We start from the raw sequence: 24,462 nt of genomic DNA on the forward strand, positions 1-24,462 counted from the left end.
CGGCGGGCTCCAGTTTGAGGTGAGTACGCTAAATAAACGTTTTAAGATCTTCTAAAGACAATTCCCTACCTAAATGCAAAGTCTGAGAGACGTGGTTCACTTCCTTTAGCTAGTCAGTCGGCAATTCTGCAACAGTGGCTCTAACTGACGCAGCACTTGACAGACAGCATTACAGCGTGAAATCCAGCTTGTGAACAGGTTCTGTAAGGAATTTTGTTCAGGAGGTCGCATTTCAGGCTCTCCACATCATATGTGACTGACTTTTACGTTATAATGATCACACACTAGGAATGTTATAAAGCACCTATATAGGACAGTTTCTTTTGTATATTATCTGACTTTATAAACTCCCAACAACAATGTGCTTATATATTTTTTTCAGGCTAAATCTACCCAAGACACTGGCTGTAAGACTGATTTAGCTGCAAGAATGCACTTGTCCAGGCTGATGTGAAACCTTCCCTGTAGCAAAGGTGAATTATTTTTAATAATCTTCTATGTAAACATTTTATTATTACCTTCTAGTTTTAATTTGTTTTACAGATTATTGTTACACGTGATTTTATGCTCTTTTAAACATTCATAAATGTGCTGCTTCTTTGTTTTTACATAGCCAGCCAGAATGGAGTTCACAGCCGCAGTGTGTCTGGTGACCCACGGGGACCATGATGAAAATTCATCTTCCAGAAGGTCCCAGAGCAGCGGCCACACCCCCTGAAAAGACCAACGATGTGATGTGTCTGCTGTTGATTCCAGCTTCCACCTCAGTGACAGTGCAAGCTCAGTGAACTGTTCAAGGTAAAAAAAAATTAAAACATTTCAGAATTTTTAAGATATTAACAATTAAATAAGTATGTGATTACATCATGACGGAGGCTACTGATTCTGCCCCTGTGACACTTGGTGGTGACGTGTGAGCTGATTCACCTGGAAAACAACTTTTACATTAAATATTTTGTTTTTGCTATCAAAACTAAATTAACTAATAACCTGCATTACTGCAGGACACTCAGCAAAATATGGACTCTACACCATGAGGCAGGCACACGTTAATAACTCTATAAGAGCACATAAGGTGAGCAACACCACATATTGTACACTGTCCTGAATTTGTTTTCTTTCTGCATCTCATTAGCCTGGCTGATCACCTGATAACTCCTGTCATCTGGTTATGACAGCATGAGGATGTCCTCACACACCTGTAACCTATCAGCTCATCTGGCAGAATAGAGAGAGAAGAGACAACACCACATCTCCTGTTCCTGGAAAGCCTTCAGCCATCCTTCGATGACTGAGAACCTCCATCAGCTCTGTCTCCTGTCTGCCCACAATTATTATAATAAATATTGTGTTTGACAAGTTTTTTTTTTGTGCTGCCAAATATCTCATATAGATTCCAGTTTTGATATTTTAATGGATATTTATAAATTACATTAATTGAATTATCACAATGCATGTTTAACTAGCTCTATTGTGATGAATTAAACTAGCACCTCACTGTTAAAAGCTCGTTTTAATTTCAAGCAAGTTTAAGTATTTATGGACATGAACAAAAACAGGAAATATATAAATTGAGATTTATTTAATTAATATAACAAATAAGGGGGAAAGAGTCATTGAAAGGCACATTCTTCTGGAAGCTCCTGATCCTGACGACACCAGCAGAGGAGACCACCTGCAGACACCAGAGACCACCTGCAGACACCAGAGGACCTAGAACCAAGAGAGCAGCTGTTATCAGTAAATAAATAAACCAGGGCAGTTTTAGTGGGCTGAACACATTACAGAATAATTTTCTCATGGGGCATTTTCATAACTTTATGCAGCAGACTGTAACTTGAGCCCAGAGCTACCGGAGAGCTGCTATCCAGCATGTTTCAGTGGATTTTCCTGCTTTAACAGGTTAGATTAACTGTTAAGCAGCTCAGCTATTTGTTGCTGATTAAAACCAGGTGTGCTGAAGCAAACAAACCTCTAAAACATGCTGAATACTAGCTCTAGAGCCGTGGAGACAAACCCTGCAGCTAATCCAATGCTATGGCTAACGGCTACTTACGTTCAGAGGTGGTTCTGTTGGGTCGGTTCTGGGAGTTTCAGGCAACTCACAAGCTCACAACAATAAGGCACAGGTCCGCTTGTCTCCTCCAAATAGACTTGGTCCCTTTCTTCTCGAGTGTCTGGGTAAGGAGGGGGAGAAACATCCTCCACTTCTAATAACTGCATAGAGTGAAGGGAGCTAGCATCGTCTAGTTAGCCGTCGTCTTCGTCACTGCCGCGGCTCCGCCCTCTCGGTCCTCCAGGCAACGCCTACTAATGTTGCATTTTTTAAAATTGATACGTGGGTGGAGAAGGACTCCGAGGCTCAATTGACCCGCTCTTTAAAGATGAGTGTCAAGCAGGGAGGCATTGGATCATGTAGCGTATTTCTACATACTAGAATCAACACTGTTTGCTATCAGTTGTTAGATTCTGAGAATGATCAAGCACATTAGCATATGAAGCTTATATCATGTATAAATATCCAGGATACTTATATAATCGATAGAAGTTCATACACCGACCTGCTTGGTCTATATTTAATCCAAAGATTAATGTTTAATTTAAGATAATTAAATAGCAAAAGTTATTTTTGAATCAGAAGTTAGGAATCTTTGCTTTTTCAATAACCATAAATACACACCATTCTGTGTTTCATTTCAAAGATGAGGCAGAGTTTAAAAATGAAGAATTTATTACTAACAATATTAAACTTGACCATTTGAAACAACAATTGAGGAATGACAATTTAAATGACAATTAAAAATGACAATTCATGGATGACAATTTACCAGCTTTGATATTAAACTTGGTATCAAAAGCTTTACCTGTGTCTGGATGGAACTCTAAAATGAAACGAGAGCTTGGATGAATGGATTCTCAGAAGGTTTCTGTCAGAGAGAGGAACTCGTTCTGGGTGAAATGATGGTTTTGCAGCTAACTCGGTTGTTACTTAGAGAAACAGCATCAAACAAAATCTGTGTGCTACCTCACCCAGCAAGACGACCCTCTGTGTGGATCCGGAGGTCAAGGAGGATGTTGTCAGCCTCAGGGTACTCGGTACGGTAGAGAAGACGCGAGTAGAACCGATCCTCTGGTCCAGAGATGTCGCAGGGTACACAGTGTCTAGTGTTTGGCTTAACTCTGAAGGAGTTTTGCGTCTTACTTAACTCAAAATCAATAACTCTGAAGGAGTTTTTCGTCAGCTGGTTACAGGTGCGTTTATTCGAAGCTATTCTATCGGCGTGACAGAACAGCAGGTGGAGGTTCAGGGCGGCCGCTCCCTTATCCTCAGGATGGTGGTTGGTTCACGAACTGAAGTTTTGCTGCTGGAAATTTAGTTTTAATAAACCCCTCAGAACACACCCTCTCAGAGCAAGAAAGCTTTGGTCATGAGTCAAAGACATGTGATGGCAGTTTACTTTTACCCTGGATACCCTTCTGAATGAGGCTGGTTACGTGTGAGATGACCTTCTGGTTATTATACCCAAAGCATAATAATTCATTTCAGTAATTAAAATACATTTATACTGAACCAAGAGATTATTTATGATGATTCTAATAAACAGTAATAAAGTCAAATAGTTTATTAAAATTATTATTTAAATTATTATTGTGATCTTGAAGTGTCCTTCAATCTGGGACGGAACAGCAGCAGTTAAAGATGATATTCAGCAGACATCATGGCTCCTTGCATGGTTAATCTGTGAGGCAAAGTTACAGTCGACCCAGCTTGACCTAGCCGGGAAAATGTGACCTTTGTCACAAATTAGAGGACCTTCGTGATGCTACAGTACCATTTTCAAAAGTGTTAGGTATGACCCGACCGAGATTTGAATCCTGATCTCCCAGTCCCAGGACAGACTCTACCACTAAGCCACTTAGAAAATTTCAGGAAAAAAAAAACATTTTTGTACAAATTAGAAGCACTTTTTTTTATTTAGCATGAAAAATCTTCTTCTTCTTCTTCTTCTTCTTCTTTATTACAAATAATAACACAAAAATACATTTTTTATCTAAAAATATTTTTTTCAATAATTTTTTTGAAGGAAAATATCAACAGGGAACTATTAGAAACTAAACTTCACCAGAGATGTCAAATTGTTCTCTCTTGTTTTTTGTTCATTGACAGGCGTACTTTCTGGTTCCTTCTAGTAGAAGTATGAGTTGTATGATTCAGCTTTATTTAAGTCAGAAATCACAGATTTACTTGGAAGGATGATTATATTTGAACATAAAATGATGTTCCAGTTTGGTTAAAATTTTTTTTTTATTTTTTGTGAAATTAAAATTAAAATTTTTTTTAATTATTTTTCCCCAACAGGAAGAAAAGAGGAGCAACATGATAATTTATTCAGATCCTCTGTCCAGACTATTATTATTTAAATTAGTTGAAACGTTGACATTTATTATTTAAAAACATTCTTTTGTTTTCGATACAGTTTAAGCATTACAATTACAATTAAAATCAAATGAAGGCATTTTTAAAATAATCAAAGGAAAATTAAATGTATAAAAATAAAACAGGATGCAGAAAAATTATTTTAATAATGTGAAGGAATAAAATAAACTCTTGGATCCACTGTGGACACCTCAATGGAACACCAAAGTATTTTTAGTTTATTCTGTAAAAACACTCAGTTAAAATATTAAACATAATAAACTAAATAATCACAGCTTCAGGAACACTATTCTTACCATTCTTTTTATTTGTACGAAAATAGATTTTCAGTATTTTTTTGACATTTTCAAGTTTAATCTTGACTTACTCCTGTTATTTTCTTTCTTGACTTGGTGCGAGTCTTCCATCGGAAACCTGCCCTTCTGTTTCAGTTGATATTCCTGCTGGTTCTTCCTGGCTAATTACACCTAAAACCAAACAGCTTCCCTTTCTAACCCCAGTCTGTGTCACAGCTGAAACCCAGCCTCCTGGTGGGAAATAATTCAGCCCATTTCTTCCTCCCCGGTTTAAAATCCCGCCTTGAAATTTGCTTCAGAATTCAACTTTGAGCAACTTTTTAATATTTTTTATTTTATTTATTTTTTTTCATTTTTTCCAGTAAAAGGAAGCTATTTTCTCTTGTATGTGTTTTGGAAGTGATACAAGTAAAAATGATTGGGTGTCAGAAAACTGATTCAACAGCGGAAGAACAACCGAGCCTTTCACTGGGAACAAAAGGGAGAGAAATTGAGAGATGCAGCTGTGTGTTTTTGCTCCGTTTTTGTTTTTCTGCTTTATATGTTTTCATCTGCTGCTGATCCAGACTCAAGGTGATAAACATGAAAATAAAAACCTGGCTTTGTATATTTTCATAACCTGTTTAGAAGCGTCTTTTCAGCAAGTACTCACAGAGCTGAGAGACAAGGGCACATCACACAATAATGCAGCCTCCGAGGGTGGATATGACATCCCACTAATGGCTAAAAAGCATGCATCATTCAAAACGAGAATTTTAATAAGCCTCTAATAAGAAGAGTTGGAAATGAAAAAGTAATTCATAACAAGATGGGAACTTTTCAAGGTTTTTCCAATTTCAAACGGCTGCCTCAATCGTCAAACTGCAAATTAAAAATGTAATTAAAAGCAACGGATAAAAAGTCGGCTCAGATGCGGTCAAAGGCAAACAACCCTGACGATCTGTGGGTGAAAAAAAATCTTCACAGAGATTTGAAGCATCTTTTTCTTCACACCCGTCTTACCTGTCGGAGTTTTGACTGGCGGCTGCCGTCTCTGAATGTCTCACAAACTTTCAGTCTAAAGAAAACGACTGATTTGGAAAACTCACATCTGATGAGTGTGACAGAAATGGCTGCACTTCGCCATCTGTTTGGATAAATGTTTCACTGGAAGGGTAAAAAGTGTCAAAACTGACTCATGAAGAAAAAGTGATGTGTTTTTTCTTCTCTAGTGCATCATGCATTGTGAAATGATCAGTTAATAAAGAGCCAGGAGCATCGGAACACTTATGTTTTCTATTTTTGTCTGCTTCATGGCCCACAACTTTAGAAAACCTGTAGAGTGCAAAACAGATCTTTCATAGATTTCAGTTATATATATATATATATATATATATATATATATATATATATATATATTGCTTAAATTGTTCTCCTATAAACAGGAAGTAAAAGGTCTTTTTTTAAAACTCATTAGCACCCAGTAGGAACATCAGCATTCCCCTGTGTTAACAGCAGAGCCTCCAGCTGTACACACACGTTACTGTCAAGACGCGTCAGGGTGGTCACCATGGTGACACAAACTGTCACGGTCTGTGCTGAGTTAACCTCTGTTTGGAGCTGAGTCTTTCTGTCTGCAGGTGGGCGTGCCCTGGAGAGCAGCTGCTGCTAATCTTCTCATCAGCGTCAGGGGATTTAAGGAGCGGCGTGACAACTCACCAGTGTCGGATGATTACTCACTATTGGGTACCTCTTGTCCACTAAACTACTCCACCTCTCATGGAAGACACTCCCCAGATCAGCCCTGCCTGCCAGCCACACCGCTCGCCCCGACTGCCCGCTCTTCAACGCCCACCTGCCAGCCCGGACACCTTTGGACTCCTATGCTCAGCTCCCAGCCATCATCATCATCATCTCAAGGACGCCTCACTCAGCCAGACCCGACTCACCTTCCTCTCCAGCTCCAAGACTTTCAGGAAACCGTAAGCCCCCCTTTCTGCGCATTATCCTCGTTTATCTGCAAACTACTCATCCTTGTTTCTGCTGCAGAACTCTATTGGACCCTCCCGATCTCAGACCTTAAACCACACCTCAACAAGTCAAAATAAATCATGTTTTACTTACTTTGCCTCGAGTGGTGATTCTTCATGTTGTGGGTCAAACAATTACAGCCCAACATGACAGAATCATCCGGCCACACTTTCAACCCCACTGATGATTCACTTCCACCTGTCCTAGCCACGACATTGTCCCAACACGAGAGTTCCATCCAAATCCTCCTCGATCATCAGACAAACACTAATCAGCAGTTAGAAAACATAACCCGGCAGCTGAACGACAAGCTCTCTATCCCATCAGCTCCAACGGTTCCGCCAGCTGCCCGTGAACTTCCGGTCCAGCCTGACCCCTCACCTTGATTGCACTTCTGGGTCCCGAATTCTGCTCCATCGGTTACGTTCAGTGGAGAGTTTGGCCAGGTACGCGGTTTTCTCTTCCAATGTAAGTTAACTTTTGAAAATTACCCAGATTCGTTCAGTAATGATCCATTGAAAATTTCCTACATGGTGGGTCTGTTCCGTGGCCGCTCCTTACAATGGGTGGAAGCTAAAAGCCGGGACCCCAGATTCCTTAGAGGCTCCCTACATAATTTTCTAGCTGATTTTAAGAGAACTTTTAATCATACAGAAACCCTAGCAGAAATATCTAGGACCCCATGCTGTAGTTCTTTTTTAAAACACAGAGCAGTTCTGTTTACCTGTTTTCCCGCTACGTTTCGTTTGCGGCTGACTTGATATCTCGTTGTCATGTTCTGTGTCCCTTTGTTCCTCAGCCCCTCCAGTTCCCACTCCAGGTTTTCCTCTTGTGTCCCATTATTATCCCCAGCCCTCTGTAGACTTCCCTCAGGTGTCTTTCTAATCATTCTACATTCCTAATCAATCTTTATTTAGTCCTCCTTATCCGTCTAGTTATTAGTTGTTTATTTTTGGCCCTCAGTCTTTAGGTTTAGTTTTGTGTTTTATAGTTTTAGGTTTATCTGCCCTCCTCTGGTTCTGTTCCCCATTTAGATAATTGTAGTCACCTGCTTTCACTCCAGCCCTCACTCCACACACCTGCTGCCTGTTTCCCTAATTGCTCCTCTTTGTTAATAAAAACCTTGTCTTGTCACTCTGTCTTGTCAGTCCATTGTCTATGTCTGCGTTGTTTTGTCCCTCCGTACTAGTCTCTGGTTTCCTGCTCAGTGAGTGAGCTTTTGTTAGTCTTGGTTTAGTGGTTAGGTTTTTTCCTTCCTTCCTTTGGATTTTGATTATTTTCTAAATTAAATGATTTTATGTTTTTTCCACCCCTCCTGCCTGTGTGTTCTGAATTTCTGCATTTTGGGTCCAAACCTCTTGTCCGCAATGTGACACTCGTCATGCCCTTCAGCCTCACCAACGCTCCCGCCATGTTCCAGTCATTGATAAACTCCATACTCAACGATTACATAAATAAGTTTGTTACTGTTTACCTCGATGACATCTTAATATTCTCCAGTACCCTCTCTGAACATCGCCATCACCTCCGTGCAGTACTACAGCGTCTTCTGGAAAACTGCCTCTTCGTAAAGGCCAAGAAATGCGAATTCCATGCTTCATCTGTGAAGTTCCTTGGATTCGTCTTGGAGCGGGCGGATGAAGACAGATCCCAATAAAATAGATGCAGTCCGCGACTGGCCTAACCGAACTACTCGCAAGCAGTTACAGCTGTTCCTAGGTTTTGCCAGCATAGACGTTTCATTTGTAATTACAGTCAGGTGGCTTCTCCTCTCACACAGTTAACCTCCACAAAGAGACCGCTTGTTTGGACCAATGACGCCGACCAGGCATTTTCGGAATTAAAATCCCGTTTTCCCATGACCCAGTCCTGTCTCGCCCCTATCACTCCCTGTCATTTAATGTCGAAGTAGACGCCTTGGATTCTGGAGTAGGTGCTGTGTTTTCCCAAATGTCCTCCTCTGATAACCTGCTTTACCACTGTGCCTTCTTCTCCAGAAAACTCTCGCCTGCCAAAAAGAACTACAACGTGGGAGACCGAGAGTTGCTGGCAGTTAAATTGGCTCTGGAGGAATGATGCCATTGCCTGGAGGGAGCTGAGCACCCTGTTATAATCTGGACTGCCTTCATCGTTGTCGTCTTCCTCCGCTTATCCGGCTCCGGGTCGCGGGGGCAGCATCCCAACTAGGGAGCTCCAGACCGTCCTTTCCCCGGCCACCTCCACCAGCTCCTCTGGCAGGACCCCAAGGCGTTCCCGGACCAGGTTGGAGATGTAACCTCTCCAACGTGTCCTGGGTCGATCCGGGGGCCTCCTGCCGCCAGGACATGCCCGAAACACCTCCCCAGGGAGGCGTCCAGGAGGCATCCTGACCAGATGTCCAAACCACCTCAACTGACTCCTTTCGATCCGGAGGAGCAGCGGTTCTACTCCCAGTCCCTCCCGAATGTCCAAGCTCCTCACCCTATCTCTAAGGCTGAGCCCGGCCACCCTGCAGAGGAAACTCATTGTGGCCGCTTGTATCTGCGATCTTGTTGTTTCGGTCATTACCCAAAGCTCATGACCATAGGTGAGGAGTGGGATGTAGATCGACTGGTAAATCGAGAGCCTGGTTTTCTGGCTCAGCTTCCTCTTCACCACGACAGATCAGCTCAGCGTCCGTATCACTGCAGACGCCTGTCAATCTCCCGATCCCTCCTACCCTCACGCGTGAACAAGATCCCAAGATACCTAAACTCCTCCACTTGAGATAGGACCTCTCTCCCGACCCGGAGTTGGCAAGCCACCCTTTTCCGGTCGAGAACCATGGTCTCAGATTTGGAGGTGCTGATCCTCATCCCAGCCGCTTCACACTCTGCCGCAAACCTACCCAGAAGAGCTGACGGTCAGAGCTGGATGAAGCTAGGAGGACCACATCATCCGCAAAAAGCAGAGACGAGATTCTCCTGCCACCAAACTCGACACACTCCACACCACGGCTGCACCTATAAATTCTGTCCATGAAGGTAATGAACAGAACCGGTGACAAAGGGCAGCCCTGGCGGAGTCCAACCCTCACCGGGAACAGGTCCGACTTACTACCGGCTATGCGGACCAAACTCACGCTCCTCTGGTAAAGGGACTGAATGGCCCTTAACAGAAAGCCACCCACCCCATACTCCTGGAGCGTCCCCCACAGGGTGCCCCTGGGGACACGGTCATAAGCCTTCTCCAAATCCACAAAACACAGGTGTATTGGTTGGGCAAACTCCCATGTCCCCTCCATCACCCTTGCAAGTGCATAGAGCTGGTCCACAGTTCCACGGCCAGGACGAAAACCCCACTGCTCCTCCTCAATCTGAGTTTCAACTATCGATCGGACCCTCCTCTCCAGTACCTTGGAGTAGACCTTTCCAGGGAGGCTGAGGAGTGTGATCCCCCTATAGTTGGAACACACCCTCAGGTCACCCTTCTTAAAGATGGGGACCACCACCCCGGTCTGCCACTCCACAGGAGCTGCCCCCGATGACCACTCAATGTTGCAGAGACGTGTCAACCACGACAGCTCTACAACATCCATAGCCTTGAGATACCCAGGACGAATGTCATCCGCCCTAGGTGCTCCGCCGCTGTGTAGTTGTTTGACTACCTCAGCAACTTTTGCCCCCGAGATTTCCACAGTCCATCCCCAGGCCTCCCAGCTCTGGTTCCTCCTCGGATTGCGCGCAGGTGGGATTGAGGAGCTCCTCAAAGTATTCCTTCCACAGTCCAACTATAGCCCCAGTTGACGTCAGCAGCTCCCCATCCCTACTGTAAACAGTGTGAGCGAGTTGCTGCCTCCCTCTCCTGAGGCGCCGGACAGTTTGCCAGAATCTCTTTGGCGCCGATCGATAGTCTTTCTCCATGGCCTCATCAAACTCCTCCCACACCCAAGATTTTGCCTCGGCAACTGCCACTGCTGCATCCCGCTTGGCTATCCGGTACCTGTCTGCTGTCTCTGGAGGCCCACAGACCAGCCACGCCCTGTAGGCCTCCTTCTTCAGCCTGATGGCTCCCCGAACCTCTGGTGTCCACCAGCGGGTACGGGGGTTGCCACCACGACTGGCACTGGCCACCTTGCGACCACAGCTAGCAACAGCCGCCTCAACAATCGCAGAGTGGAAGAAGGCCCTCTCGGAGTCAATGTCCCCCACTTCTCTTGGGAAGCGGTCAAAGCTCTGCTGGAGGTGGGAGTTGAAGATTGTCTTGACAGGTTCTTCTACCAGGCGTTCCCAGCAGACCCTATGCGTTTGGGTCTGCCAGTCTATGCAGCATCTTCCCCTGCCATCTGATCCAACTCACCACCAGGTGGTAATCAGTTGACAGCTCCGCTCCTCTCTTCATTCAGGTGTCCAAAACGTACGACCGCAGGTCAGATGATACAACTACAAAATCTATCATCGACCTGCGACCTAGGCTGCCCTGGTACCAAGTGTACCGATGGGCATCCTTATGTTCGAACATGGTGTTCGTTATGGCCAAACTGCATCTTTGCAAACTGCCTTTAGGGTCTCTAGTGCCTCTATAAATGTGCCTATCTGTTTACTCTCAGTGTTTGTGATGTCACAAACATTACCATGAAACCCTCTCTCACTTGGAGAGTTGCTGCTGCTGGAGGAGCAGCAGCTCTACTCCAAGCCCCTTCCAGATATCAGAGTTTCTCATCTTATAGCAGCCTGAGTTGGAGATGATTATCTCTTTTAAATTAATGTTGATCAATAACTATTTTGTCCCATTGGAACAAGAATTACATTTTATTGTTGAGGAATTTAAAAATTCAGGCCAATAAATGAGAAAATGCAGCTGAGGTCTTTTCATTTCCTCTGTAAAAAAGTGGTTTTGTTCTTCCTCCTTTTGGCTGTTCAGATTCAGTCACAGAAAATATGAACAAAAAATATTAATAATAAGCTCCACATGGAAAGACAGACAGTTTATCTCCAGTGTCCAGCTGAGCAGAAGTCATTCTGTCTTCCAGCTCCTCTCACATTATTTTATGGCGCTCGACTCAACGGGGAGCATAACGCCTCAGAGCAAAACTGCACCTACTGCAGGATGACTTTCCGTCTCTGATAATATTACATTTCCTTTGTGCAGAAAAGGAAATCAGATTCTAACCCAAAGCAAAAATATGATTAATTGCGCCCTGCTCGAGCCGAGGCGTAAGTGTAATAAGCTCGACAGGAGGAGTAACTCTTTTCAAGCTATTCAACTCCGTATGCGCAAATACATTTTTTAATAATGCACTACTTAGAAATAACCACAGAAAATTGAATTTGGATAACTACATGTGTAAGTACCAAACCCATTTCAGATGAGCCTAAATGAGGGCAGAGAGAAAGAAAAAGAACGTCTGCAGCTCTTTGATACGGTGAACAAATAGCAGCATCGAAAGCTCCCATTTTTCTTTGGCTTTTATGTGCAGTCTGAAATGCCAAAGCTGGGGAATCTTTTCATTAGTTTCTGGCTCAGACACACGCTCAAATAAATGCACCTTTTCTCATTTTGATGTCTGTTAAATATTTCAGGGATTTCCGAGGAGAGCTGCTGCAGGAAATGCTGAGGTGGATCAGCCAAACATTTCTCTGACTGTGATGTCAGAAAGTGTATCAGACTGTCAGTGAGGCGGCATGTTTGGTCATGATGATGATGATGATGATGATGATGATGATGAACCTTCAGGCCTGCTGAAGTGATATCACATCCCAGTAAGCTGAGGGAAACTGGGATTTGTTGTGTGGGTTACCTCCGGTGAATACACAGAATCAGGTCCAGCATCACCGATCTCTGAGGGTGAAAATCTTCTGCAGCGGGAAGCTTCTGCAGGAGCAACTTTTTGATTTGGACTTCAAACTTATGACCAAATGGAAAAAATATCTCAAATGATTTCATTTGAAACAAATAAAACTTCCCTGTTTGCTGGGGCTGTGTGGAATGGGTTACATGTCAGTATCTTACCTGCAGCAGGTACCTGCAGAGGGATCTCGATGAGTACAGAGAAACTTCATGAAGCTAAAAGCAGGAACATTTCAGGGACTTTTCACCATCAAAAAAATTTAAATATTTCTTAGAAATTTAAGTGAAGTTGTGCTAAAGTTTTTATTTGTCACATTTATATGATCGTAAAATGTGTCCCTGGTTTGTTTTGTTTCATTCCATAGCTTAGAGAAGCAGAGCTATTTTGTAACGTTTAAACAAAATTGTAAAGTCTTTTCTTGTTAGAGCTGTACAAAGTGTCAAATCCTCTTTCACTTTCACACGCTTGCATTACATCAGCAAGTCTAAAGCAGCTGAAGTCTTTGAAGTTCAGGAGATTCAACATCAGCACCTCCTAATGCACTAAATCCTGATTTTCCAGATTGACATTTTGGTGGGAAATCTGTGGAGGGAATTGTACAAATAAACAAAGGCAAAAACAAAGTGAAGAAATGTGTGTAGAGATTAAAACTGCATCATAACAACAGGTCCTAAAACACACAGCTCCACCTCCCACTTCAAACTGACCAATTAGCTGAGCTTTGAGATAAAAACACTGACAAATTTCCAGGAACATTAAACAACATCAACTTAAAGAGACAATGTGTAGTTTTTACCGTTAATCTCTGGAAATATCCAGTGAAATGTTGTTAAAAATGAATTAAATGATGCTCAGGTGTTGAAAAATATTGGCGACTTTGTAACATACAACCATAAAAATTGGGTCTAAAATTCATGGGAGCGGGTCTAAGGTTTCTGGGTGATGCCATATTGGATGCCATGTGTCCTTGTACATATTTACTTATATGTAACAAAACAGTTACAAATCTTTCAACGTTCATGAATATTGCTGTTTTACACATGTAGCGTTGTTAATCTACATAACTAGAATTTAACACTGTTGTTATTCAGCTTTGCTAAATCCTGAGAAAGATCAAACGAATTGGCAATGAAGGTTGGAATTGCGACAACGTCAGCTGACTAAACACCATGAGAGCATCTGGGTTATTTCACTTAAATAAAGCAAAAACAGTGCCTCAAAGTCTTTTTACAAACCTCATGTCTTCGTGTCTTTGCTCGCTGTAAACTGAGATTTGAATTTAGGGATCAACTGTCAAATGAACCTAATTTAAAATGACCAGACTCAATCTCATTGGTTAAAAAACAGACTCATCACATCCAAAACTGACTACAGATATGAGAAAAAATAATCAATAATCCTGTTCACCACACACCTCATGAAGTAAATGCTTTTTATTTCAGATTCCTTTTATCAATAACATCACATTTGAAAATCTGTTTTTGTTTAATTAAAGGGCTTTTAACTTTTAGAACAACAACCTAACTTTCCTCCGGCTGAACCCAAACTTATTTAAAACTCTGAATTAGAAAACAAACTAAAACTAATGTGTTTGACAGTAAGTTGACTGCACAAAAAGTTTGCAGATCCAGTTGGAGGCCATGATGGGTGAGTTAATGTGCCGTGCTGAAATAAAAACATGGCATTTTCATTTTTGGATCTGTCTCAGACTCTTCTCTCCACATGTTTATAAATGTTTACTTTACTGTTTGTTTGTGTGTGTGTGTGTGTGTGTGTGTGTGTGTGTGTGTGTGTGTGTGTGTGTGTGTGTGTGTGTGTGTGTGTGTGTGTGTGTGTGTGTGAGTGATCTGAACTTGAAGCTTCTGGATATCAGCCATCAGACTGGCGCTGGCTGGATTATTCACACATTCGGCCTCCAACCCAGAACAACAACAAACAGCTTGCTGCTCACGATTACGGGTCGTGACACCGGTGGTTTGGCTCTAACGTTCATCTCACATCTCCTCTGCGGTCAGAAATAGACTCCACCGTCTCAGTAATTCCTCTTGTATAGAAAATATTTGACATTTCCCTCTCAGTAACACTCTCTCTTTTTAAAGATTTTTTTATTACCCTGAGCTGAGTGCAGGGTGACACCAAGAGAGGAAGCAGATAGAAAATAGCCAGAAGAATAAAGCTGAAGGTTTATTTCTGCTCGTTCTGAAGGACCAGGCCCTTTTCTCACTTTTAATGAATGCAGAACCCTGACTGGTTTGTTTGATAGAAAAATGTTTTCGTGGGGTCACTGTCGGAGTCCTGAGGAAGTGTTTTACGTCTCCACTTTACAGCATGCAGGAACAACGTGTTATTTAAAAACTGCCTTTTTCTTCCTTCCATGACCTGATTATCTTACTGGAGTTTACCTGAAGGTGACTCACCTGCAAAGATCGGGTTGGAAGAAGCTGAGATTTTTAGGTTTAATGAAGAAACAAGATATTGGTCACCTAAGTGCATCACTTAGAAGGAAACAAAGGTCACAATAAATATTTGTTTTGAAATTTCCAGTTAAAGGTTCAACTGAAGTAATTGCATCTTGTTGTAACTCAACCTATTGATACAAGGTGTCTTCTTGTGTCAATACAAGAAAACTTGTACTGACACAAAAAATTGCTCTGACGCAGAAAACAAAGTAAATTTGAATGCAAACTTTGTGATTTATGAAGAAACTCAATGGAAAAATGTGCTTGAGCAAACTCTGACACACGAGTAAGCACATTTTGGAGACGGGTAAAGTATTGTTTATTTTTTTATAAGCTTGCATAAAACTTTAATAAGAAATCTATGCAAATCGCCTCATTTATGAGAAATTGCTGATATTCCAAATCTAAGCATGACGTTGCCTAAAGTTGTGCATGTGAACACATTCTTTATAAATCAAGACGTTTGCATAAAAAAACTAGTTACGTAATTCTCAGACCATGTTTTGTACACAAGCTAGTTTTGCAAATGAGGCCCTCAGGACTTTACTCTGGCAGCAGCATCACTAACAAAACTTCCTTTAATCTTTCACAATAAAAGTCTCAAACAAGTAATGTTCAAGCAATTGCAAGGGTGGAGTTTGATCCTGGCTCCTGCCAGAGAATACTGTTGTTGTGTTCTTGGGCAAGACAGTTGACCCACGTTGCCTGCTGGTGGTGGTTGGAGGGACCAGTAGCGCCAATTCTCAGCAGCCTTGCCTCTGTCAGTGCACCCCAGAGCAAATGTGACTACGTTGTGGCTCATCATCACCAGCACGTAAATGTGTATGTGAATGAGTGGATGACTTATTGCGTTGTAAAGGACCTTGGGGGGCTGTTGAACCCCAAGAAAGTGCTATACATATACAGGCCATTTGCTTCTTTATGGAACACTTATTTAATGTGATGATGATGATGATGATGATGAGCCATGTTTTTTGTTCATTGATTTCCCTTTTTGTTTTTTTAGTCATGGTCTAAACTCTCTAAAAAAGAAAAGACAAAACTCCTCAGAATTAATACAATAAAAAATACCTGCTGATGTTTAAAAACAGCTGGAATGTAGAAAAAAAACTGTAAAACTACAACTCCATTTCATCGAGCAGTAACAGAGTAGGGTCAGAGCAGAGGTTAAGTAGGATTTCTTCTCTGTCTGGGAGCTGACACTCCACCTGCTGCACACAAACAAAAACTTCACATGAAGATGAAGAGCCGAGATCAAAACCATAAAAGTTTCAGTGCCGTCGACCTGGAAGTACTCCCAGAACATCAAGTGACAAGCAGGAAAACATCTGAGGGAAAACACCTGAAAATGCATCCATCACTCAACACCCCCCTGCAGCAGGTATTTTAACACACTCTCTCTTGACCCCCAAAGTGTGTGTGGTGCTGCAGGTTTACAACTATTCATTGGCAGTTCATGTAGGACACTTTAGCTCAAGCAGTCCGTAGCTAAAACTCTTTTTATGTGGACAGTCTCAGTTTCAACACTACTGGTGAAGAGGAACAAATAGAAGAAAAATATTTTAATAAAAATATTTAAATCTTAAAGGGGCATTATGGAAGTTTGACAGCCAAAACATGTATAGAAATAATAAATTTTGTCTTCATACATTGTCCTGCAATGCCCTGGTCCTGTAGAATGAGCCCTGGCATTTTTACTGTGATTGCCTGTTTTTCTGTAAAATAACAGAAAAAGAGAGTTGAGCTGAGCTGCTCGGGTCGAGCAGGCTGCTTCATGCGCGTTCACACTCAGGCATAGCCCGTAGCATTTGCTATCAGTAGCTTTAGCAGCAGAGAGTGAGGTAGTGCCAACTCAGCGACTTTATCGCTGTTCCTAACGCCTAGTGATGAATCTAGCTACATTTCTGAGGACCCTTAGCTACTTTCTGTAGAACTTTCTTCTAGATATTTCCTGCAAATTAGCAACAAAATTGCCATTTTCGCTTTGAACCGTTCTTTGAACGTTGTTTCAGCTGTCCTCAAGGATATAAAAGCTACAGATACAAAACCATCAGTGGTGGTTTAGCTCATCTAGTTAGACATCTTACTCCTGTGCAGGAGACCTGAGTTCGATTCTGGGTGAGAATACAGATCTTTTCGAGTTTTTTTTACAGTAATGGTATTTTTTTACAGTAAGATGTCCAAAGTTTTATTTGAGACTCGCCGAACGGCTTTGAATTCACAGATAAAAAAGATGTGGGTTCAACTTTCATTTGGAACAATTTTTCAAGCAAGGGAAGGGAAGCTCTGTGAAGCTGACGGACTGACCCATCATAAACCTTTGTCGGCTGTGCTGAAGAGAAAGGTACAGAACCAAATTATTTAATTAATTAGCTGCACGTTCTCCTGTCGTCTGTCCTCCGGGCCACACACACACACGGAGCTGACTGTCTCAGCTGTTATTTTCGTTAAGGAGTGTGCACGTACAGCATGCGCGCCTCGTGCACGAGCCTACTATTGAAGCTGCCATTACACTTTTTGCCTGAGGAGCAATTGTGAGCATAAAAATTCAAAACTCCGTAAAGTCCCTTTAAAGATGTTAAAACTTATCTTTAACATGTATTTGGTGTAATATTATGACCTGGACTCTCTTATTTCACTAGTTTTCACATTTTTAATCCTCCTAGTCCTGGAATCAAGGGTTTCATTTCACGAAAAGCTTTTACAAAATCAAAACTGTAAAACCACTTTTGTTTGTAGTTTTGTATCGGCCACCAAGCCCTTACTCTGAAGTTTTAGACCATACCTCAGATTTTTAAATCCGAATTGGTGCTAAATACTGATAAGGTCATTGTAGTGGGGGATTTGTAGACATTGAAAATGATAGCCTTAATGTAGCCTTTATTAATATCTTAGACTCAATTGGTTTTACCCAAAGAATACATAGCTCCACCCACTCATGCCATCATACATTAGACATTACGCTGACTTATGGCATAGAGTGAGAGGAAATAACTATCTTTCCACATTATCTAGTCCTCTCTGAGCACTTTTTGATACCTTTTGAGTTCATTCTCCAGACATGAAAGTAAATTTCACTAAAGTTGGTCTCTATCTGACAACACTGTAGCATCTTTTAAATCAGCTGTTCCATCTTTACTGTCTTCAGCATCTTGGAGGAACGTAGCAAAACTTTCATTTCTAGCCCCTCACAAATTGATGATTTAGTTCATAATGTTACTTCTTCTTTACGTGTGGCATTAGAAGATGTTGCCCCTTTAAAAAAGAAGGTAATTAAGCACAGGAAGTTGGCTCCCTGGTTTAATACTGATCTATGTACTTTGAAACAGGAAAATTGGAGAGAACATGGCACTGTACACACCGGGAGGAGTCCTTCCTATTCTGGAAAAATAGTCTATTGCATAATAAAATAAGCTTTGTGCCAAGGTGGAGTAACAAGGGCCCGGGCGGGATTCGATCCCAAGACTCTCAGGTGAGAGTCATGCATGCTAACCAGTCAGCCAAAGGGACACCACCTTGGCCAAATAGCCAGGGTGCATAATCAATTGGGACACTGTGACAGGATGCTCACACTGTCACACATGCTGCTTAGCTATTACCTTACACCGGTTCAAATCCCAGTTTCAGCAAGAATGTATTTTCTTCTTTTTTAGCTACACTTGCCAGTATAACATTTTAAACCCTTTCTTGGTAAACTGTTTAAAATATAAGGACTAATGTTTTTTTGTTTATTTATTTTTTACTTTCCTTGATTATTTAGCCAGCTGATCCCTATGTGAGTCAATGTGAGGTGAGCAGAGTAGATCATTGGGACTTCTGCGTCCCATCAAGAGTATTGCAACTAAAATGCAGCTTTGAAATGACCAAATTAATAGATCTTTGAGTCACAAAATATTTTGCAGAAAATAATAAAACTAAAATATAGAATGAATGACATTGTCTTCAGCTGGCTAAATAAATTACTGCCGACACGGGGAATAGAACCGGCATCAGGACATGGCAAAACAAGATAAAAGGCAGATGCTTCATCCAGTCGACCTTCAAAGTCCAAGACTGCAAGTTAACTACCTATGACGCTGTTATACGTCCGTTTTGTCAGAGCTGGTGTGGGCAGAGAATGACCGAATAAGTTTTGCATTTAGTTCTACAAATGGACACTAGGGAGTACTAATAGCAAGCCAAAACCATATAGTTCCCCTTTAAATCCCTTTGATTTTTACTTTATTGAATTTCAATACTTATACAAACACTTCAGGGCTCTTTGTGGCCCCTGATTTTGGCCTCTGTTTCAGGTCCATTATTTGAGCCCCTGGTTCTGGCCTGACTTTGGTCATGGCCCCTGACCCAGCTACCTTATTGATGCTACTGAAACTGGCCTGTGTCCCAAGCCCAAGACTTGGGTCCTGAACTGTGGCCCCTGACTGACATCCCTGGGTCTGGCATCTGATGCTGGCCCCTGACCCGCAGGTGAGTAATCCATCCTTTTGTATATTTTTATTCAAGTTTTAGTCATTTCAGTTGAAACCCAGCACCGCTCTGATGAATCCTCATAGAAGTGATGCTTACCCACTTTGTGTTCCATTGTGTCTCCAACCACTCACTGCGTTCATGGCCTTATCTGCTAACCACCAGGTTATTAGTTCTTTTGCCATTGCCATGGCAACAAAGCGGTGTGCCTGCCTCAATGCCATTCATTATGTTTCAGAACTGAGCAAGAGAGGGGGAGAAAGCAAAAGAGATGTAGTAGAGAGGAGGATCAAAGCAGCTCGGTCACTACGGTGACGGGCGAGGATGAAACCAATGGCGAGTCTCTTTCTACTCCAAACAGTAGTGGTCCCCCTCTGTGTGCGGTGTGTTTGATGCAGCAAAAAGCCTGGAATTTGTAGGTTTGGGAGAAGCTTCTGTGTGTGCATGTGTGTGTATTGGTTTGCGTATTTGTGTGTTTATATGACATATAGCGGGTTTCAAAAATGTGCTTGTGCTCAAATCCTGCAGCAGGTTTTGCGCATTAGGCTGAAAACCTATCTAGAAAATCTCTCAGGTATATCCACAAACAGACCTTCAGAGCCACAGTGATAGACCTGGACCTAAACTGAATCCAGTCCACAGAACTGGGTTTTTCCCAGGTCACTTTGCAATAAGATGGGTGCTTCCAAGAAAGACTTTCCCCTTGTAAAGTCCTAAAAGCTTTTCAGATCAATAAAATCCGTTAGAAAAGTTGAAGAAATTCATTTGTTGCTCACATTTCTTCAGCCCTTTGTTGGTTTTAAATAGAAAACAAATGTTTGTATAGATAAAACTGGTAGTGGCAGAGCCCATGTTCAACATGCTGCCACAACTACTACAACTTTAACTCCTTTGGTGGATATAATTGTTTTGTATGTAGCTATCCAATAATGTTGCAGTGATATGTTTTCACAATGTGCACAAATGTACAGAAAAGGGTCTGATATTTGTTTTGTTGGCATCATTCTGCGTCCATTTGTCACGTTTAGGAGCAGGAGGTTAGGACCCAAGATGCAGACCCAGGATGACAGGAGGCAGGAATGTTAAATAAAGAAGAATCCTTTATTTTAGATGACAAAATAAAAATCCAAAAAGGGCAGGAGGCAAAAACCCAGTAACAAAAATGAAGCAGGGATAAATCCAAAAGCTCAGTTTATGAGCAAAGTACCAAAGACCAAGAGGGAGAGACAAAAAAAATAAATAAATAAATAAAACAATGCTGACATAAACAATGGACCAACAAGACACAGAGACAAGACAGGGTTTAAATACACTGGGGCATAATGGGAGGCAGATGAGCTGCAGGTGTGTGGAGTGTGGGGGGAGGACCAGGTGAAAGCAATGACTAATCAGGGAAGAAACTAACATGACCTAAGAGTGAACCTAAAAACAGAAAAGCAACCATATAACTAAAATTCTAAAGGGAAGGAGAACTACAAAAACCGGTGGGACAAAACACATTAAAGAGACTAATGAAAATGAAAAGCTGAAACTATAAACACTGCAGAGGGATGACTGGCTGCAGAGGGGTGACTGGAGAGGACTAAAGGAACACAGGAGACACATAAATGAGATGCAGACAAAGGACACATGAGGGCGCTATGATACACAAAAGGAGAACCTGGAGTGGGAACTGGAGGGGCTGGGGAACAAAGGGACACAGAACATGACACCATTATCAGCCTCCAACTGTTTTACAGTTTTTTGGCTCACAGCTTATTAAAATAATGTCTTCCTGATTCATAATGCAGATGCCATTCTGATCTTTTAGACCAGGAGTGTCTTTTTCAACTGTTTTGGATGAGGGTCAAAATCGTAACAGTAAGGCCCAAAAATATTATTTAGAAACAAACATGTATTTATTGGGTATATTTTTATTTTTACTCTTCGATATTGGTCCAGAATAGACATATTAGTAAAAATGTGATCATAAAAACTGTTTCTTAATTGTTATTTTAATTGTAGAAATTCAAATGCGAGCTCCACAAAATCACTCTGAGAGCCCCGAACGTCCCCAAGGCCGCTTTTGGACATGCCTGATTTAGACAAATGCAGGCTGAGTTGATATTTTTGACTGCAAAACTAGTCATGAATGGGTAATTTTAATAATCTAGGACATTTGTCCAGGACAGTGCTTTACAGAGAAAAGGTATTTTTAGTAAAACCAACATGATAACAGAAGGCCGAACAGATGATGTGATCAGTTAATGTCTCAGACAATAGCGAACAGACGAGGAGACTCTGGAAATACCATCATGGGAGAACAAATCCCTACATCCGATGTACCACCGACAGACAACTGAAGTGATTGATATCAAGAAATCCTACCAAGGGCAGAACAGAGGCACTCATCATGGCTGCACAGGAACAGGCCCTGAAGATCAGAGCAATAGAGGCAAACATCTACCACACCAGACAAGACCCAAGATGTAGGCTATGCAAAGAGGCCCCTGAGACAATCCACCACATAACTGCAGGATGTAAGATGCTGGCAGAGAAAGCATAAATTGAACATCAAAACCAAGTGGCTGGCATCATGTACAGAAACATCTGTGCAGAGTATGGACTAGAAGCCCCAATGGGTAACACCCCCTAAATTGGTCGAGAACAAGAGAGCCAAGCTCCTGTGGGACTTCCAGAACCAGACTGACAAAATGATGATGGCGAACCTACCGGACATTGTGGTGGTGGACAAACAACAGAGGACAGCTGTTGTGGTTGACGTGGCGATACCAAGTGATGCAACATCAGGAAAAAGGAGCATGAGAAACTAGAGAAGTACCAGGGCCTCAAAGAAGAACCTGAGAAAGCCTGAAAAGTGAAGACATTGGTGGTACCCGTGGTAATCAGGGCACTCGGGGCAGTAACCCCGGAACTAGAGGAGTGGCTAAAGCAGATCCCAGGAAAAACATCTCAGTCCAGAAAAGTGCAGTTCTAGGAACAGCTAAGATACTGCAGAACCATCAACCTCCCAGACCTCTGGTAGAGGACCTGAGGTTGGAAGGATGAGACCACCTATGGAGGGTGAGATGGGAATTTTATGTATAGACTGTGTGCAACAAATTCACAACTAACAATGTGGTGAAACATTTTTACCATGACTTAAATTGTTATTTTAATAAAAATCAAATAAGTTATTCCTTAAAGGTTCATATCACCCATCTCAAGTTCTGAGTTTATCAATCTTTTTTCTGAGGTTTATTGAACACAGCATGATGTATAGGACATGTTTGGGAGGGAAATATGCAGAGGCAGCTGAATAAACCCTGAAACATTGTAATGAAAACAAAGCCAGCGTTTAGAAGAGAAAACAGCAAAAATAACCTGTTATTTTTATTTTTTTTACATAGAAACTTCCCTGTGAGCTCATGGACAGGATTCTGGATGGTTCTTTTCAGTAACAAAACAGCTTTTCTACCTCAGTCTCATCACTGAGGAGGTGTTGAGTTGAGGTGGATCACCATCTCCCCTGAGCCTCCATGTTGCTCTGACATGATGCCACTGTGAACCGGAGGGCTCTCTGAAATGTGACACGTTTCACCAAAACTCAACAGGGGGAAGAAACGGATCAGTAGGCAACATTAGGAAAATACATGAAGCATATGAAACATGTCAGTTAGAGAGGAAAGTGGAGGAAAAAATGAGAAAAGCTACTCAGAGTGGAGCCACGGCACTTAGGCCCAATTAGAATGCATATTTTAAGTGAAGTTAAGCCTGGTGAAATATTCATGATGTGCCCCTTGCTGCGGCAGGAGGAGGAAGAGGAGGAGGAGGAGGAGTACAGGGAGTGGGTGAATCAGCCTCTGGGGGGCGCCATGCTCCCATCTAGTGGCATGAAGAGGAGGGCGATGCCAGCGCTGCAGATGAAGCAGAGAGGACGGAGGGCTGTTAAGGCAGGTATGATGGACAGAAAGAGAAAGGCACTGCTGACTCTCTGATCCGATCCGCGGTGATTTATGACGCTGAGCAACAGAAACACCCTCAGCAACTCGCAAAACTCAGAGCTCACCATCAGCCTTCAATCGCTGCTCATCACCACAATCACAGCAGCAAATTCACTGAGTCTGAAGCAGGTTTTGTTCTGTGTGACAACAGAGTCACTTCTGATTCTGAGCACGTCAGAGTGGACTGACAGCAGCGATCTACCGGGATTTAAGAGAACAAAAAGGGCTCGTGAATGAGCACAAATATGCCAGCAGTTTTATGCACACACGCATCAGTCACACATCAGGTTAATTAGCTGCAGCGCCGGTTAAACTCATTTCATGACACTGAGCATTTTAGAGACAAATGTTCAGGTACGTCCTCACGTTTAAAGGTACATTCAGGGTCCTGACGGACCAAAAAAGAAAGCTGCAGTTAGAATTAATACAAGTCCACATAAGAAGGTTTTAATGGAGCAAAAAGTAAGAGGCACATGGCATATTTTCTGTCTTAGCTTAACTGGATTTGTTCATTTAAAATGGCATAAATTCGAGGCAGAACCTATGATGATTGTGTACCAGTGGGATGAGCAGCACAGCCCCCAGATAACATCTACTGTTCAGGTGAGTTTTACCAGATTTTTTATTCTGGGGTTTAGTTAGTTTGACCTCAGCTCTTGCTGAAGTCTTGACACAAGAAAAAGAGAATAAAAGCAAATAAACACCAACTTGCCTCCTCAATCTGTCCAGATCTATAGTCCCTCTGCAATGTGACATGCATCCTCAGACGTGGCATCATTATAGGATCTACCATCTAATGTGCGCGACCAATCAGGCTTTCGACCAATATAAGTTGTATTGTAAAAAAAAATATGTTAAATTAGAGAAATATTCAACCACCTTTAAACATAAGACATTTTTTAGATCTACATTATTCCTTCATTTCAGCGCATTCCAAAAATGTTGCTAACCATTGTAAAAATGTTATTAATAAGTGGGGTGCGCACTTTTGATTCTCCAA

At 42.0% G+C, this 24,462-nt stretch overlaps 1 long non-coding RNA gene across 1 annotated transcript; it reads left to right on the plus strand.

Annotated features, from left to right (window-relative positions):
* The first annotated feature begins 993 nt into the window (after positions 1 to 993).
* LOC139071753 (uncharacterized) lies at positions 994 to 1,363 on the plus strand. The gene is made up of 2 exons (XR_011521570.1): positions 994 to 1,075; positions 1,136 to 1,363. It is a non-coding gene; the product is annotated as an uncharacterized lncRNA (long non-coding RNA).
* Positions 1,364 to 24,462: the final 23,099 nt, after the last annotated feature.

Source organism: Nothobranchius furzeri, chromosome 1 (genome assembly GCF_043380555.1).
Source record: "Nothobranchius furzeri strain GRZ-AD chromosome 1, NfurGRZ-RIMD1, whole genome shotgun sequence".
Lineage (NCBI taxonomy): Eukaryota > Metazoa > Chordata > Actinopteri > Cyprinodontiformes > Nothobranchiidae > Nothobranchius > Nothobranchius furzeri.